The 15,684-nt window shown below is 41.6% G+C and overlaps 2 long non-coding RNA genes across 3 annotated transcripts; one reads left to right on the plus strand and one right to left on the minus strand.

Annotated features, from left to right (window-relative positions):
* Positions 1-6,506: 6,506 nt before the first annotated feature.
* On the minus strand, positions 6,507-8,186 carry LOC134211886 (uncharacterized). Its single transcript, XR_009979136.1, has 3 exons — positions 8,079-8,186; positions 7,843-8,015; positions 6,507-7,526 (listed from the first exon to the last, which is right to left on the minus strand). It is a non-coding gene; the product is annotated as an uncharacterized LOC134211886 (long non-coding RNA).
* Positions 8,187-10,747: 2,561 nt separating this feature from the next.
* LOC134211890 (uncharacterized) lies at positions 10,748-11,438 on the plus strand. Of its 2 annotated transcripts, none has more exons than XR_009979137.1 (3): positions 10,748-10,823; positions 10,889-11,264; positions 11,332-11,438. It is a non-coding gene; the product is annotated as an uncharacterized LOC134211890 (long non-coding RNA). The 2 variants fall into 2 exon arrangements; XR_009979138.1 differs by having other exon boundaries at positions 10,889-11,269; positions 11,332-11,433.
* Positions 11,439-15,684: the final 4,246 nt, after the last annotated feature.

Here is a 15,684-nt window from a genome sequence, read left to right on the forward strand (position 1 = left end):
GTTTTGTCGCTCGAAATCATCCCATTGAAGAACCGTAAAATCAATTGTTTTGCTCCGAATTTTGTATGGAAAATTTTCGATTTTTATTGTAAAGATACATAACAACCCCTTTTAATTGTAAAAGTCCCATTTACCATTCATTTTATCGTGGAAAACCATTATTTCTCATGTGATTTTATTGTCAAAATTCCATTATATTCAATGGTAAAAATTACCCAAGTAACCATGAAGCTATATATGCTTGTAAAAAACACAGCCCAGGGGGGTAGACACTTGAATCATTTCATAAAACATTCAAAAGATTCAGAAAGATTTAAAAAGATTTACAAATGATTTAAAAAAAATCGGCGAGATTAATGTACATGAAAGAAACGCCCGCCTATAGAATGATTTTTTTCAGTGTAACTGCGAGATTTATATAAAACAAAACAAAATGACAAAATAATTTATCCACATGGTTTCTGCTGGCCCAGAATAAATTATTAAATTTTGAAATAAACTCTGGCGGTAAGTTTGCAGATAAATTTCTGATTGTAAATATTTTTAGCAATAATGTTCATCTGTTTTACAGTCGTATACAAACTCTGCTGGACCACAACAAATGCTGCGTTAACCAACAAAAACAAACCGATCGTATTCCCATAGGAAGCTCGCAGCTATTTCGAAACCCCCGACAAATCACAGGAATCTCCATGCTGCTCATGCTGGAATCCCCAAGCTCCTCCTGCTGGAATCCCCAAGCTGCTCTTCTTGGAGTCCCCAAGCTACTACTACTGGAATCCCCATGCTGATCCTACTGGAATCTGCTCCTACTCCTACTCGAAGCTGCTCCTGTTGGAATCTCCAATCTGCTCCTGCTAAAATCCCCAAGCTGCTTCTGGTAGAATCCCCAAGCTGCTTGTCCTGGAGTCCCAAAACTGCTCCTACTGGAATCCCCAAGCTGCTTCTACTGGATTCCCACGGAAATCTTCAAGCGGGACATATAGGATTCCGTGGAGGATTCCTATGGGATTCCCTGGAGGATTCCTGTGGGGATCCCTGAAGGATTCCTATGGGATTGCCTGGAGGATTCCTGTGGGAATCCCTGGAGGATTCCTGAGGGAATCCCTGGAGGATTCCTGAGGGAATCCCCAGAAGATTCCTGAGGGAATTCCTGGAGGATTCCTGAGGGAATTCCTGTAGGAATCCCTGGAGGATTCATGTGAAAAACCCTAACGGATTTCTGTGGGAAACCCTGACGGGTTCATGTGGGAATCGATGGAGGATTCCTGTGGGAATCTAAAAGATTCCTGTGGGAATCTAAAAGATTCCTGTGGGAATCTAAAAGATTCCTGTGGGAATCTAAAAGCTTCCTGTGGGAATCCCTGGAGGATTCCTGTGGGAATTTCTTGGGGATTCCTGTGGGAATCCCTGGAGAATTCCTGTGAAAATCACTGGAGGATCCCTATAAGATTCCGTGGAGGATTCCCTGGAGGATTCCTTTGGGATTCCCTGGAGGATTCCTGTGGGAATCTAAAGGATTTCTGTGGGATTCCCTGGAGGATTCCTGTCGGAATACCTGGAGGATTCCTGTGGGATTCTCTGGAGGATTCCTGTGGGATTCCCTGGAGGATTCCTGTGGGATTCCCTGGAGGATTCCTATGGGATTCCCTGGAGGATTCCTGTGGGATTCCCTGGAGGATTCCTGTGGGATTCCCTGGAGGATTCCTGTGGGATTCTCTGGAGGATTCCTATGGGATTCCCTGGAGGATTCCTATGGGATTCCCTGGAGGATTCCTGTGAGAATCCTCCAGGTATTCCGACAGGAACTCTCCAGGAATCTCATAGAATCCATAGGAATCCTCAAGAGATTCCCACAGGAATCCTCCAGGATTCCACAGGAATCCTCCAGGGAATCCCACAGGAATCCTCCAGGGAATCCCACAGGAATCCTCCAACGAATCCCACAGGAATCCTCTAGAGAATCCCACAGGAATCCTCCATGGAATCCCACAGGAATCCTCCAGGGAATTCCACAGGAATCCTCCAGGGAATCCCACATGAATCCTCCAGGTATTCCGTTAGGAATCCTTCAGGGAATCCCACAGAATTCCTTTAGATTCGCACAGGAATCCTCCAGGTACTCCCACAGAAATCCTGGAATACCTGGAGGATTCCTGTGGGATTCTCTGGAGGATTCCTGTGGGATTCCCTGGAGGATTCCTGTGGGATTCCATGGAGGATTCCCTAGAGGATTCCTGTGGGATTCTCTGGAGGATTCCTGTGGGATTCCCTGGAGGATTCCTGTGGGATTCCATGGAGGATTCCTGTGGGATTCCCTAGAGGATTCCTGTGGGATTCTCTGGAGGATTCCTGTAGGAATCCCTGGAGGACTCCCGGGAGGATTCCTATGGGATTCCCTGGAGGATTCCTGTGGGATTCCCTGGAGGATTCCTATGGGATTCCCTGGAGGATTCCTGTGGGAATACCTGGAGGATTCCTGTGGGAATCTAAAGGATTTCTGTGGGATTCCCTGGAGGATTCCTGTGGGATTCTCTGGAGGATCCCTGTGGGATTCCCTGGAGGATTCCTGTGGGAATACTTGGAGGATTCCTGTGGGATTCCCTAGAGGATTCCTGTGGGATTCTCTGGAGGATTCCTGTGGGAATCCCTGGATTATTCCCGGGAGGATTCCTATGGGATTGCCTGAAGGATTCCTGTGGGATTCCCTGGAGGATTCCTATGAGATTCCCTTGAGGATTCCTGTGGGAATACCTGGAGGATTCCTGTGGGAATCTAAAGGATTTCTGTGGGATTCCCTGGAGGATTCCTGTCGGAATACCTGAAATATTCCTATGGATTCCTGGAGGATTCCTGTGGGATTCCCTGGAGGATTCCTGTGAGATTCCCTAAAGGATTCCTGTGGGAATCCCTGGAGGATTCCTGTGGGATCCCTGGAGGATTCCCGGGAGGATTCCTATGGGATTCCCTGAAGGATTCCTGAGGGAATTCCTGTGGGATTCCCTGGAGGATTCCTATGGGATTCCCTGGAGGATTCCTGTCGGAATACCTGGAGGATTCCTGTGGGAATCTAAAGGATTTCTGTGGGATTCCCTGGAGGATTCCTGTGGGATTCCCTGGAATATTCCTATGGGATTCCCTCGAGGATTCCTGTGGGAATACTTGGAGGATTCCTGTGGGATTCCCTAGAGGATTCCTGTGGGATTCTCTGGAGGATTCCTGTGGGAATCCCTGGATTATTCCCGGGAGGATTCCTATGGGATTGCCTGAAGGATTCCTGTGGAATTCCCTGAAATATTCCTATGGGATTCCCTCGAGGATTCCTGTGGGAATACTTGGAGGATTCCTTTGCGAATCTAAAGCAATTCTGTGGGATGGACGATTCATGTGGGATTCTCGGGAGGATTCCTGTGGGTTTCCCTGAAGGATTTCTGTGGTATTCCCTGGAGTATTCCTGTGGATTCCATGGAGAATTCCTGTGGAATCGCTGGAGGATTCCTGTAGGAATTCCTGGAGGATTTCTGTGGAATCCTGGAGGATTCCTGTGGGAATCCCTGGAGGATTCCTGTGGGAATCCTGGAGGATTCCTGGAGGATTCCTGGATTCCCTGAGGATTCCTGGAAACCCTGGAGGATTCCTGTGGGAATCCCTGAGTATTCCTGTGGTATCCCTGGAGTATTCCTGTGGGAATCCCTGGAGGATTCCTCTGGGAATCATTGGAGAATTCCTCTGGGAATCCCTAGAGGATTTCTGTGGGAATCGCTGGAGGATACCTGTAGGAATTCCTGGAGGATTCCTGTGGTAATCCCTCGAGGATATCTGGGGAATCCCTGGAGGTTTTCCGTGAAATCCTAGGAGGATTCCCACAGGAATCCTCCAGGGATTCCCACAGGAATCCTCCAGGGATTCCCACAGGAATCCTCCAGGGATTCCCACAGGAATCCTTCAGGGATTCCCACAGGAATCCTTCAGGGATTCCCACAGGAATCCTCCAGGGATTCCCACAGGAATCCTTCAGGGGTTCCCAAAGGAATCCTTCAGGGATTCCCACAGGAATCCTCCAGGGATTCCCACAGGAATCCTCCAGGGATTCCCACAGGAATCCTCCAGGGATTCCCACAGGAATCCTCCAGGGATTCCCACAGGAATCCTCCAGGGATTCCCACAGGAATCCTCCAGGGATTCCCACAGGAATCCTCCAGGGATTCCCACAGGAATCCTCCAGGGATTCCCACAGGAATCCTCCAGGGATTCCCACAGGAATCCTCCAGGGATTCCCACAGAAATCCTCCAGGGATTCTCACAGGAATCCTCCAGGGATTTCCACAGGAATCCTCCAGAGATTCCCACAGGAATCCTCCATGGATTCCCACAGGATTACCGGTCCAAGGATTGTCACCGGAATCCTCCACGGATTCCCGCAGGAATCCCTGAAAGATTCCTACAAGAATCCCTCAAAGATTTCCACAAGAATCCTTCAGGGGTTCTCTCAAAAATACTCCAGGGATTCCTTCATGAATAGTCCAGGGACTCCCACATGAATGCTCCAGGAAATTTCCATCGGAACGCTCCAGGGATTCTTATGGGCACCGTCCCGGGACTTCCACGGGAATCTTTCAGGGATTTCTACCGAAGTCTTCCAGGGGTTCCCACAGGAATCCTCCAGGGATTCTAAAAGGAATCCTCCAGGAAATTTTCAGAGAATACTCCAGGGATTTCCACGTGGGTGCTTCAGGGATTCAGTAGACCGGTAATTCTCTACGGACATGAGACTTGGACAATGCTAGTGGAGGACCAACGCGCTCGAGTTTTCGAGAGGAAAGTGTTGCGTACTATCTATGGCGGGGTGCAGTTGGAAGACGGTACATGGAGGAGGCAAATGAACCAAGAGTTACAATAGCTGTTGGGAGAACCATCCATCGTTCACACCACACCTGGCACGTAGCCAGAATGTCGGACGGTTAAAATGGTTTTCGATAGCGATCCGATAGGCACACGAAGGCGAGGGGCGCAGCGAGCAAGGTGGATCGATCAGGTGGAAGACGATTTGCGAACCTTCCGCAGACTGCGTGGCTGGTGACTTACAACCATGAACCGAGCTGAATGGATACAATTGCTATGTTCTGCACAGGTCACTTTAGCCATAGACTGAATAAATAAATAAATAATAATGCGAACAATAAAAATACAATTTGCTGTTCGGAAGTAGGATGGTTTGCTCCTAGGAACTCGGAATTCTTTTTCGAGACGCAAAAAATGAAAGCATGTGCTTCCAAAATTGCCATTTTTGAATTATTTAATTGCTCACATTTTGCGACCAAGAAATTTTCTAGAAAATACATTGAAAAAACTGAAAAAGTATTGCGCTTACTCAATTTATTCTCCTTCAAGTTTAAAACATGTTAAAAGACTATTCTTCCATTTACTCTTTCTTCTTCTTTTTTCTTTATTAGTGTTTTTTTTTTGTTATTTCTAAGTTCAATACAAACTTTTCCATTTACTTTCACTATTCACTTTTTATGTTCACATGTACAGATGCGTATTTCGTTTTCTACTGGAAAACTTCTTCAGTGTTTTGTTATCGACCTATGTTTTCAAGTAGAAAACAAAATACGTATCTGTTGATACATAAAAAGGGAATAGTGGAAGTAAATGGAATAATAATAGTCTTTTAACCTTGTAGCATTTCCCCTAAGACGCTCTAAAATAATTTATCATTATTCTCCTTCATTATTTATAGATTAACCACAGACAAACAGACGTAACACTAGAGAAATTACTATCGACCATCACTTCAACGATCAATTTGAATTTGATTGATTGCGAGTTTCACAACTAGAGGCGCTAGCGTCGTAATCCTTCGAGTTTGACATTTCACTCCAGCGCCTTCTGGTGACAATGTCTTACGAAACATTGTTTCGTGTAACATGCTCGCAAGATGGTGGTAGAGAAGTTGGGCTATGGATTTTTCAGAAAAATGTTCAAGCTGTTATGTCTGTTTGTCTGTGGATTAACTATCAAAAGTATTATATTTATTCCGGACTTATTACATATACTTTATGTTTCTATAACTGAACGTAGTCTTCTTCTCTTCTTATTGGCATTCCATCCTCCACTGGGACATTGCCGCCTCGCAGCTTAGTGGTCATTAAGCACTTCCACAATTATTAACTGCAAGGTGTCTAAGGCAAGTTACCATTTTTGCATTCTTATATCATGATGCTAACACGATGATACGTACAGTTGGTGTTGTTCGTACAACGCTGAAATCACACTCTGCGTGATACTACTCTAGCCTTACTTTTCGTACTTTTCAAATCTATTGTGATTGATCCCAGTCTTCTGGTTTAAAAGCGATATTCTACTGTACAGTACCAATCATTAAATCGATTTATTGATCAATTGAATTTGTCTATCTTTTCAGTTCTTTAATCTCACTTTTCCACTGATTTCAATCAAACGGCTTTCTATCTTGGCATCATGCGACATCTGTTCGAGGGCGGCCACTAGTGAGTCCAAAAGCAATGGTACTACCCAGGAAGCTGTTTAGGGTGAAAAGCATATCCGCCATCCGGACCACTACGGCTTCATGGTTGTTCTGCTCCGAATTATTCTTTTCGGCCTTCCTCGTTGACTGAAGAGCACGTGCCTGTACGTACTTATCGTTGCAAATTGTCATTACCAGCAGCTCACTAATCAGAGCAAAGAAATATAGGGCAAGTGTCTTTTCTTTGGACATTGCATGCACCGCATATAAACGAGATGGTAATAATTTGACTAGAAAACTCTTGCATGCAGGAAAACGGTTTTTGAATCGCACTTTCACGAAGAGCTCATCCAAGTGACGACTCAAATGTAACACAGTTTGGTATTTTTCATTGCCGCGCTTAGTAAACAGCTCGATGAACTTCAGCCTCAACAAGCCTGAGAGTATTTGGAGCGGATCGGGTTCCAGCACAACTACTAAACGTCCTTCGCCTCCAGCATGATGGCATTGTTTCCGTACGGACTCTGTCTTCTGACGGAAGCACCTTGGAATAATCCACCACTCGATTCCAGTGCACAAATATCGTCTGATTGATTGAATCAATCATCCTGTAGTGTTATTCGCATCAACCGATAGGCAGGGCAACCAGGTTATTCACTAGCTTCTACTGAAGCAAATGAGCTTCTACTGAAGCTAATGCCGAGATAAGCGTTAAAATTGTTCGAGTCAAGGAACTCTACTTTGGAAACGAATTGATATTGCACATTTTGAAAACCGACGCTGTTCTGGTGAACATTGATAAAGAAGTTGAGCATCTGGTTTAAGATTTGCTTGGCCCCGTTGCTACGGTGGCTACAGTGCAAATAACCGAGCGAGTCTACATGGATGTGCTTGATGTTAATTGATTCGTACGCTCGGTTGGCTGCCACTACATCTAATCGATGGTAAAGCTGCAGATTAAGCAGTTGCTCTTAGAAGTTTTCATACTGTTCGAGAGCAGGTGGTTCGACAACAGCGCTTCCGCCAGTGGCTCCAATTTCTGCAAATTCCAAGCGTGATCGTACGTTCACTACAATGGATCGTCATGTTCACTGCAAGGGAAAAATGGAATAAAAGATCAGAAAGGATGGAAGTTATAATGATGAGTTAACATTTAGCAATTTAGGTTGTTGAAAGTCTGGACTGTAGATAGCTATATTTATTTAATTGGACATAAGCACTGATTACACGCGCCTCAAAATATCTGCAATTATCTATCACAAACACTATCAATATGGAGTGTACTGCATATCAACTTGTACACGAAGATCGTTGTTTTCTTTCACAATATTCGTCGTCTAAACTGGTTTGCTTACCTGTTTAAAATAGTGATCCAAAGGGCCCATTTCCGTCGGAGAGAGGCCTTGCCAGACCGTGTTGTAACCATGCCCGTAGAGCAAACTCAAAGTAGCCCCTCAAATGCTCCTCGTTAACGGCATCTGCTCCACCGGGCCGTGTTGTTTGCAGCAATCCGTTGCATGTGTTCTTCCTACAATGAATTAATATCAGTTATATACGATCTGCAATTCAACCAACAAACTACAAAACTTACCCTTGGCAGTATGACCGGATTGATCCGGCACTTCGGAAGCTGAACGGCAAAACCAGATCACTCGCATGGGTTCTATGTTTGAGTTTGACAGATGTACTGCATGTACACTGAAACAAGAAGGCAGGCGGGATTGTGATCAGGCGAGATCCAAAAAGATTTAAAATGATAAAAAGATTTACAAAAGATTCGAAAATAAAACCGAATCAAATGATTCGAGTGTCTTCCCCTGACACAGCCCTAAAAGTTGACTTAAAGTGGAAAAGGGCAATTATAAGACCGAAATAATGGTTCATTACTTTGGCATGTTGAAATAAAGCACTAGTAATGCATCGCTGCATTCGTACTGCTGATTTAGAGTATCGTTGTCTGACAGTTGATAAATAAATGCAACAACACATCGTTAAAACAGATCTAATGCAATTAGCATTCAGCATGCCGATTTGTGATTGATATACGTGCAATATTGTAATGCTTGGTGTTACTTGGGTATGTTTTAAATGGTGTTGTAACAATAAAATTTATGATATTTTAATGATATTTTTTATCCGGGTTTGTATTGGATTTGGATTTGGATTGGATTTGGATTGGATTTGGATTTGGATTGGATTTGAATTGGATTGTATTTGAATTGGAGTTGGATTGAGTTGGATTGATTTGGATTGATTTGTATTTGGATTGATTTGGATTAGAGTTGATTGATTTGGATTGAATTTGGATTGAGTTGGATTGATTTGGATTGGATTTAGATTGGATTTGGATTGAGTTGGATTGATTTGGATTGATTTGGATTGGATTTGGATTGGATTTGGATTGGATTTGGATTGTATTTGGATTGGATTTGGATATGATTTGGATTGATTTGGGTTGATTTGGATTGGATTTGGATTGGATTTGGATTGGATTTGGATTGGATTTGGATTGGGTTTGGATTGGATTTGGATTGGATTGGATTTGGATTGGATTTGGATTGGATTTGGATTAGTTTTGGATTGGATTCTGATTGGATTCTGATTGGATTCTGATTGGATTCTGATTGGATTTGGATTGGATTTGTGTAGAATGTGGATTAGATTTGGGTTAGATTGGTTTAGTTAATGGTTTAGTAAATCAATAGTTTCAATAGAATTTAAGGACAGTTTAAGGACAGCGTCAATGCTTTAGTGCCACAAATAATAAATTCACAGCTGTTATTGATATATAAACTACTGCGCCGGTATGAAAAAAAGAAGACAATTAAATTTATGTTTTCGTAATAACAGCTCAAAAAAAAAAAATTTCCTAACCGAAAAAAAAGAAAGAGTAGAGACGGTGAATATTGTGGGGAATAAAGTGAGTCCGAAAAATGCATTTGCATTTGTTGGTTACATTGATGGATAAAGTGGAACGTATTTCTTATTTCATGATAAAAATAATGAAATATACAAAAATATTCAAAATGAAATTAATAGAATAAATGATAACGAATTTGAAATTCAATCGTAGTTGGCATTTGAAATGCCAGCATACTAAGAAGCTAATGAGAAGAAATTTGAAATTCAATCTCAGTAGGCTGACAGGAACGGTGAAAATAAACGATCATTCAGTGTTCTGTTTTTGAGGCGTGAACATGCGAATTATCCTTCGGTGTTCCGCGCTTGTTTTCGTTGGTAAGAAGCAAATCGGAAGACGAATTTGCTTGGCTACGACACTTTTGTACATGTTTTACACTCATACATGAATAATACTGTCAAAACTTGCATTTGACAACAAAAAAATCAGCTAAAAGCTCTATTTTTTGACATCGGTGCACTCACACAAACAATCGACATTTTTATCAAAAATCAGGGTTACCAACTTTATATCTTTTCCCTTGTCGCCGAGTCTGGCGCTGAGAGCTCGGCGCGGAAACCCAAAGGTGGGAATAAAATTTTGGGATTTATGCGCAATAATTTTTTTACTGGTTTTATCCTGTAAAACTAATTTATACCGGAGGCTCGGTTAATAGTTGAAAAATTACTGATAACTGTAATATTGTTTACCGAACCCTCTGTAAAAATGAAATGTCAAAAATGTTAACTACCGTGCTTCTCGGTTTTTATATCACAGCAAAAAAATGTAATGTGCTCCGATGTAATTCACACTATGTACAGTATCCCCGCTGATCCGAAAAATGTATGGCCGGACTATCGAGGTTTCTCTCGTTAATCCGACTGTCAAATCCATACAAATGAACCAAAACAAAATCACAGCACAAATTTGAAAACTGACAGCATAATGTGTTCAAATGGGTGTTGATACTTTTTAATCCGGAAAATTCCGAATTAGCGAGATCCGGACTAACGAGTCGTCGGATTAGCGAGGTCCGGATAAGCGGGGGATACTGTACTAACATTGCTATGTAAAAGGTATTTTTAGATGTAACATTGCATTCACTTTGATGTAATATTACATCGCTCTTCAATTTACACACAAATTTAATTTGTTTTATGGATTACGTTTTATTTGTGTATGAATACATAAACATAACATTAATATTACACAGATATAGATGCAACCAAATGATTATAACTATGACTGTGTGAAATTACACAAATTGAATGTAAGATCACATTAAATGATGATGCAATTTCAAATCTCGCAGCACTGTTCCGCTTCGAATGTTTTGATCGTTTTGATCATAACCGCAAGAAGTTTCGCGTCCACCATTTTTTTTTTTGCAGCGCAGTTCGCAACACAATCATTTATATTAATTTCGATTTTTCGAAGGTTTGTTGGTGATAAAATATTTATTTCTGTTCGCTAAAGCATTCTCTGATGTGATTTTATTACAGGTTTATTTGAAACGGACATCGATAACACGGAATTCTCGACTTTAATGGAGTTGTTTTGTGCCGACAGTTTCCCGATGGAAGGAGCGGCAGTTGCATCTATCCGGTCCGTTATGTACCGAACCGGAGGCCAGTTTAGAAAGCCAGTGTGGTAGTAGCGGATTGTTATTTATATATTATTCGCTCGGCTACGACAGCCAGGAGGCAAATTTAGAAAACCAGGAGGCCAATTTAAGTGATACCGGTTGTGCAACAAGCAAGATTCTACCCGGTGCGAAGAAAGTGATTTGTTATTGTGGCTGCATCCACCAGTGACTTGCTCTGATCGCCAAACAAATCCATTCTCCACAACTTCGTTAGAAAATCACTTGAACTATGGGTAAGGTAATAATTGTTATTTGTTGTTTTTTTTTATATTCTTGTATTTCCTCAACTACATTTTTCAGAGGTTGAAAACATTACACCCCAGAAGAATAGCCCCAGAAACTAATTACCACCGTACGCTTACTACTCACCTATACATCTGCGGTTTAAGGAACCAACGGAACCCATCTCATCATGGTTGCTGGTGGTTGTTGGGTAGGATCGTGTCGAAAGCCCAAACGCCAAGCGGAAAATGAAGCAGTTTTAAGTGAGGTAGGTTTAACGAATAATAGGGGTTGGGTGATCGGGGCAATATGGGCCACCTAAAGCAATCGTTCCGAGAAGGGCTGAAAACCTCAAAAAATCATTCAAATGTTTAGTTGATTTATACTAGGGAGTGTGACCTTTCATATTACTTCGACGAATGATAAAAAATGCGTCCCCAAAGGATTCCCCTGGAGTCCCCAAAGAATTCTCCCTGGAATGCCCAAAGGATTCTCTCGGGAATGCCCAAAGGATTCCCCCGGGAATGCCCAAAGGATTCCCCCGGGAATGCCCAAAGGATTCCCCCGGGAATGCCCAAAGGATTCCCCCGGGAATGCCCAAAGGATTCCCCCTGGCATCCCCAAAGGATTCCCTCTGGAGTCCCCAAAGAATTCCCTCTGAATGCCCAAAGGATTCCCCTGAATACCCAAAGGATTCCCCCCGGGAATCCCCAAAGGGTTCCTCCTGGAATCAAAAATTGAAGATTTTCAAACCTCTCTCTCTCTTCCTCGTCGCGCTTTTTGTAACAAACCTCTGAAATTTCTGTATGGATCGTCACGCTGCTCTGTACCCCTTCCTCCTAAAGACTTAACGTACTTTGTGGATGCCCCCAAAGGGTTCCCTGGAACTCCTGAAGTATTCTCCTTGAAATCCCTGAAATATACCCCATGGAAACCCTTATGGATTCTCCATGTAATGCGTAATGGAGTCCCCATGAAATCCCTAAAGGATTTCTTATAAAATCCCTTAAAGATTACTCATGGAGTACCTGAAGGATTTCTCATTGAACCTAATGGATTTTCCAAAAAAATTTTTTTAAAAGATTCCTAATGATATCTCTTATGGATTTCCCTTGGAATCCCTAAAGGATTTACTTTCAAAAGGATTCCGTTTCTAACCCCAAGATTCCGCTCGTAGAATTTTTTTTGGAATCTAACGAAAATTCGCATCGGAATCAAAGTAGGATATTATGGAATCCCGGAAGGTTTCCCTTCGGATTCCCTTGGAAATCCCAGATAGATTACTTTCAGAAGAATCCCAGAAAAGATTCTTTTTGGACCTCAAAAGGATTCTCTTTTGAATCGCAGAAGGATTCCGTTCGGAACATCAGAAGAATGTTCATCGGATTTCAAGAAGGGTCCCTTCGGAATGGATTCCCAATTCTTTAGAATTCCAAAAACATTCACTTCGGAATCCCAGAAGGCTTCCTTTCGTAATCCTAAAAGAATTCTATTCGGAATCCCAGAAGGATTTTATTCGGTACGTCAGAAAGAATTCCATAAAGAATCCAGTAGTATGAATTCCTTTAAAGTGCACCAATACTCTTAAAATTTGGTTATGTAGAGTTAGTAGATTAGATGCAGAATATGTTCAAACATAAATTTCAAGTTCATGGTAACTGTGAGTAATCGTTTTTCTCTTATAGGACACCGAACGTCAAATCTATCTACAGACTGAGAAGACCCGTCTGTATCCGTGAAGGTAACTGGTATAACCTCGAGGATTTTACAAGGTGGATCGATCAGGTGGAAGACGATTTACGGACCATTTGTAGACTGCTTGGTTGGCGACGTACAGGCATGGACCGTGTTGAGAGGATGCGACTGTTACTGCAGAGGTCAAACCGACTATATTCCGACCTCCGACCCTTCTCTGTGTAAAAAAAGACCGTTGATGTAGCAAAATCGTTAAGTTCCACCCACTACGCAATCTATTTAATTAATTAAGTTCGTATTATCAAATTGTTTTTATCAATATATATTTACGAACAAAAATTTCAAAAATAACAAAAACAAATAACTTCAAGAAAGAAAATCACCATCAAAATTAAATTCACAAATTTTAGACTACTGTTTTACATCATATACATTTACATTGCTTGAATTACGTCGTCTAATTTATTACATCGAAACAAAATTACATCGCTCCTGTTTATTACACAGAAGGTTCTTGTGTACATCGCGCAGTGTAATATTCAACAGCCGATGGATTCAACTGGTTGCAGCGATTTCGATGTAATATTCAACAGATTTTTTTGCTGTGTATAGATATTTTTTTATATTTTTACCGTGTTCAGTAATCAATCTTACCAACGTCGTTAAAATTTAAACCGAGTTCTCAGTTAGCAGCCATCTTTCGTGATACTTTAGAAAGCGCCATTTTTCAATCATCTCCTCGTGTTGCAAACTAAGGAAGGTCAAGTGAAAAAAAGCTAGATACGAATCAAGTGCAGTGAAATGACTGCAATCAACGTTTTGTGTGGTAAGTTGTTTGATTAGGCTGTAAAATGCTGTAAAATCGTAGGTTTTCACTAGAAATACTACAATAAGAGATCGGCGAAGACGCCATCTTGTTTCCAATCGAACCGTCAAAAGCGGTTCCAATTCGACTTGTTTACTTTTTGCATCCATAAGAAGCAAGCAAAAAGTTCAAGTGATGCCAGTATTATTTTCACGATTTCATGCATTTTCATACGTTGTCATTTCGACAGTTTTTCACTCCGTCGGTCTCTGGTTATAGGGTGGCTATTTTCACGAGGGTTTTCATTATATTTTCAGCAGTGGATAAATTTTCCTCGATGTGGCATTTATCATCAGAAAGGGCGTTACGCCCCGCCGAACTTCAAGCTTTTCACCATGAATGAAATTAGTTTTCAATGAACCGGGATTTGCGAAACGTGTATGCAACAAGGTTTATGAACAAAATAATACACATGTGCAATAAAATATGTTTAATTGAAATATTATTTGTTTTTATTCTTTACGAGAGAAATAAAAAACAAAATTGTAATTTGCTCGGTATTTTTTACGGGAGCACCGCTAAACCAGTACCGAAAACTGTAAAAGAAATACTGAGAAATCAGCAAAACTGATTTGTTGACATATGAACGAGTAGGTGAATTACCGAAATGATCGGTATTGTTTTACCGATTGCTCAGTTGATTTTACAGAATATTTCGGTAAATTTTGACATTTCGTCGAATAAAATACAGTACCGAGGACTCGGTTATCGATGTGGTTTACCGAGCTGACTACCGAGAGCTCAGCTGTTGAGAATTCGGTAAACTGGTAACCAAACCTGGCAAAAAAAATTAAGTGTGTACATTGAAAGAGGTGAGTTTTGAACGTGGAATCTTCACAAGCCGGGTACTACCGAAGAGGCATCGTTCAGTAGGGAAGCGTGAATGGATGCTTCCTTCGTTCATCGCAGTGTTTCATATGCGAGTGAGTGTTGAGTAAATAGGGTAAAATGTCCAATAGTGGACCCCCTAGTAGCGGAACTTTGCTCTTCCTGTCATAAGGCTTAGAAATTTTTAACATATTAGCTCTGCTTGATATCTAACAACAAGCTCTGCATCCCCTCTTCACGATACATACATAAAACACCCAAATACACGACACTATTCGTTGAAATTAACATTTTAAAGTCTAACTGAATTCGCCCTATAGTAGACCCCCTGGGTGTCCATAATAGGAAATTGCTTCCCTATAGTCGACACTTCAATTGATTTTCATGTCCCGTTTCGGGACGTTCTTCTTCCCTATTATGGACCCCCCAAAATATTCCTTTAATGGACACTCTCGTGTTTATTTTTTATAGAATTGTAGAAAATCATCTAATTTTACTTTCCATAGCATTTTTACCCTACAAAACCACATTAACGGGAAAGAGATAGCGTTATATACCTCTCTTTTACACATTCATTTCAACAGAAATGCGCAACTCAGTAGAAGTGAGACAAGAGAGTTAAATATTCTCTGCACAAGCGGGTGCTTGATTTCACTCTCCAACTGTTTCATACAGCAGTGCCATATAGAGCGAGGGAGTATTTTTCACTAAGCACTTTGAAACTGTTCTCTCATGAAGCTACCTTCCTCGGGAGTATATCTGGTGCTGAAGCATCGGTCCTCATCTTCATTGCTTCATTCATTTAAGCCCTGTATTCACCCATAAGAATCAAGTAAACGGAGTGCAGACAGCGCGGCGATACTTTTCATCAAAGATGGCAAGAAGCAACAAGATAACCGAGTTCGAAACTTTTCATGCATCTCACCGGAGACACTGAAATCAATGAAAGTGCTTCCATCTGTTGCACAAAAACTCAAGCATTAATACTATTTTGAAGGTTTTTGTTTATCGTGTATCGAGAATGTAAATATAAAAAAAGAACA

The sequence above is a fragment of the Armigeres subalbatus genome, chromosome 1, assembly GCF_024139115.2.
Source record: "Armigeres subalbatus isolate Guangzhou_Male chromosome 1, GZ_Asu_2, whole genome shotgun sequence".
Lineage (NCBI taxonomy): Eukaryota > Metazoa > Arthropoda > Insecta > Diptera > Culicidae > Armigeres > Armigeres subalbatus.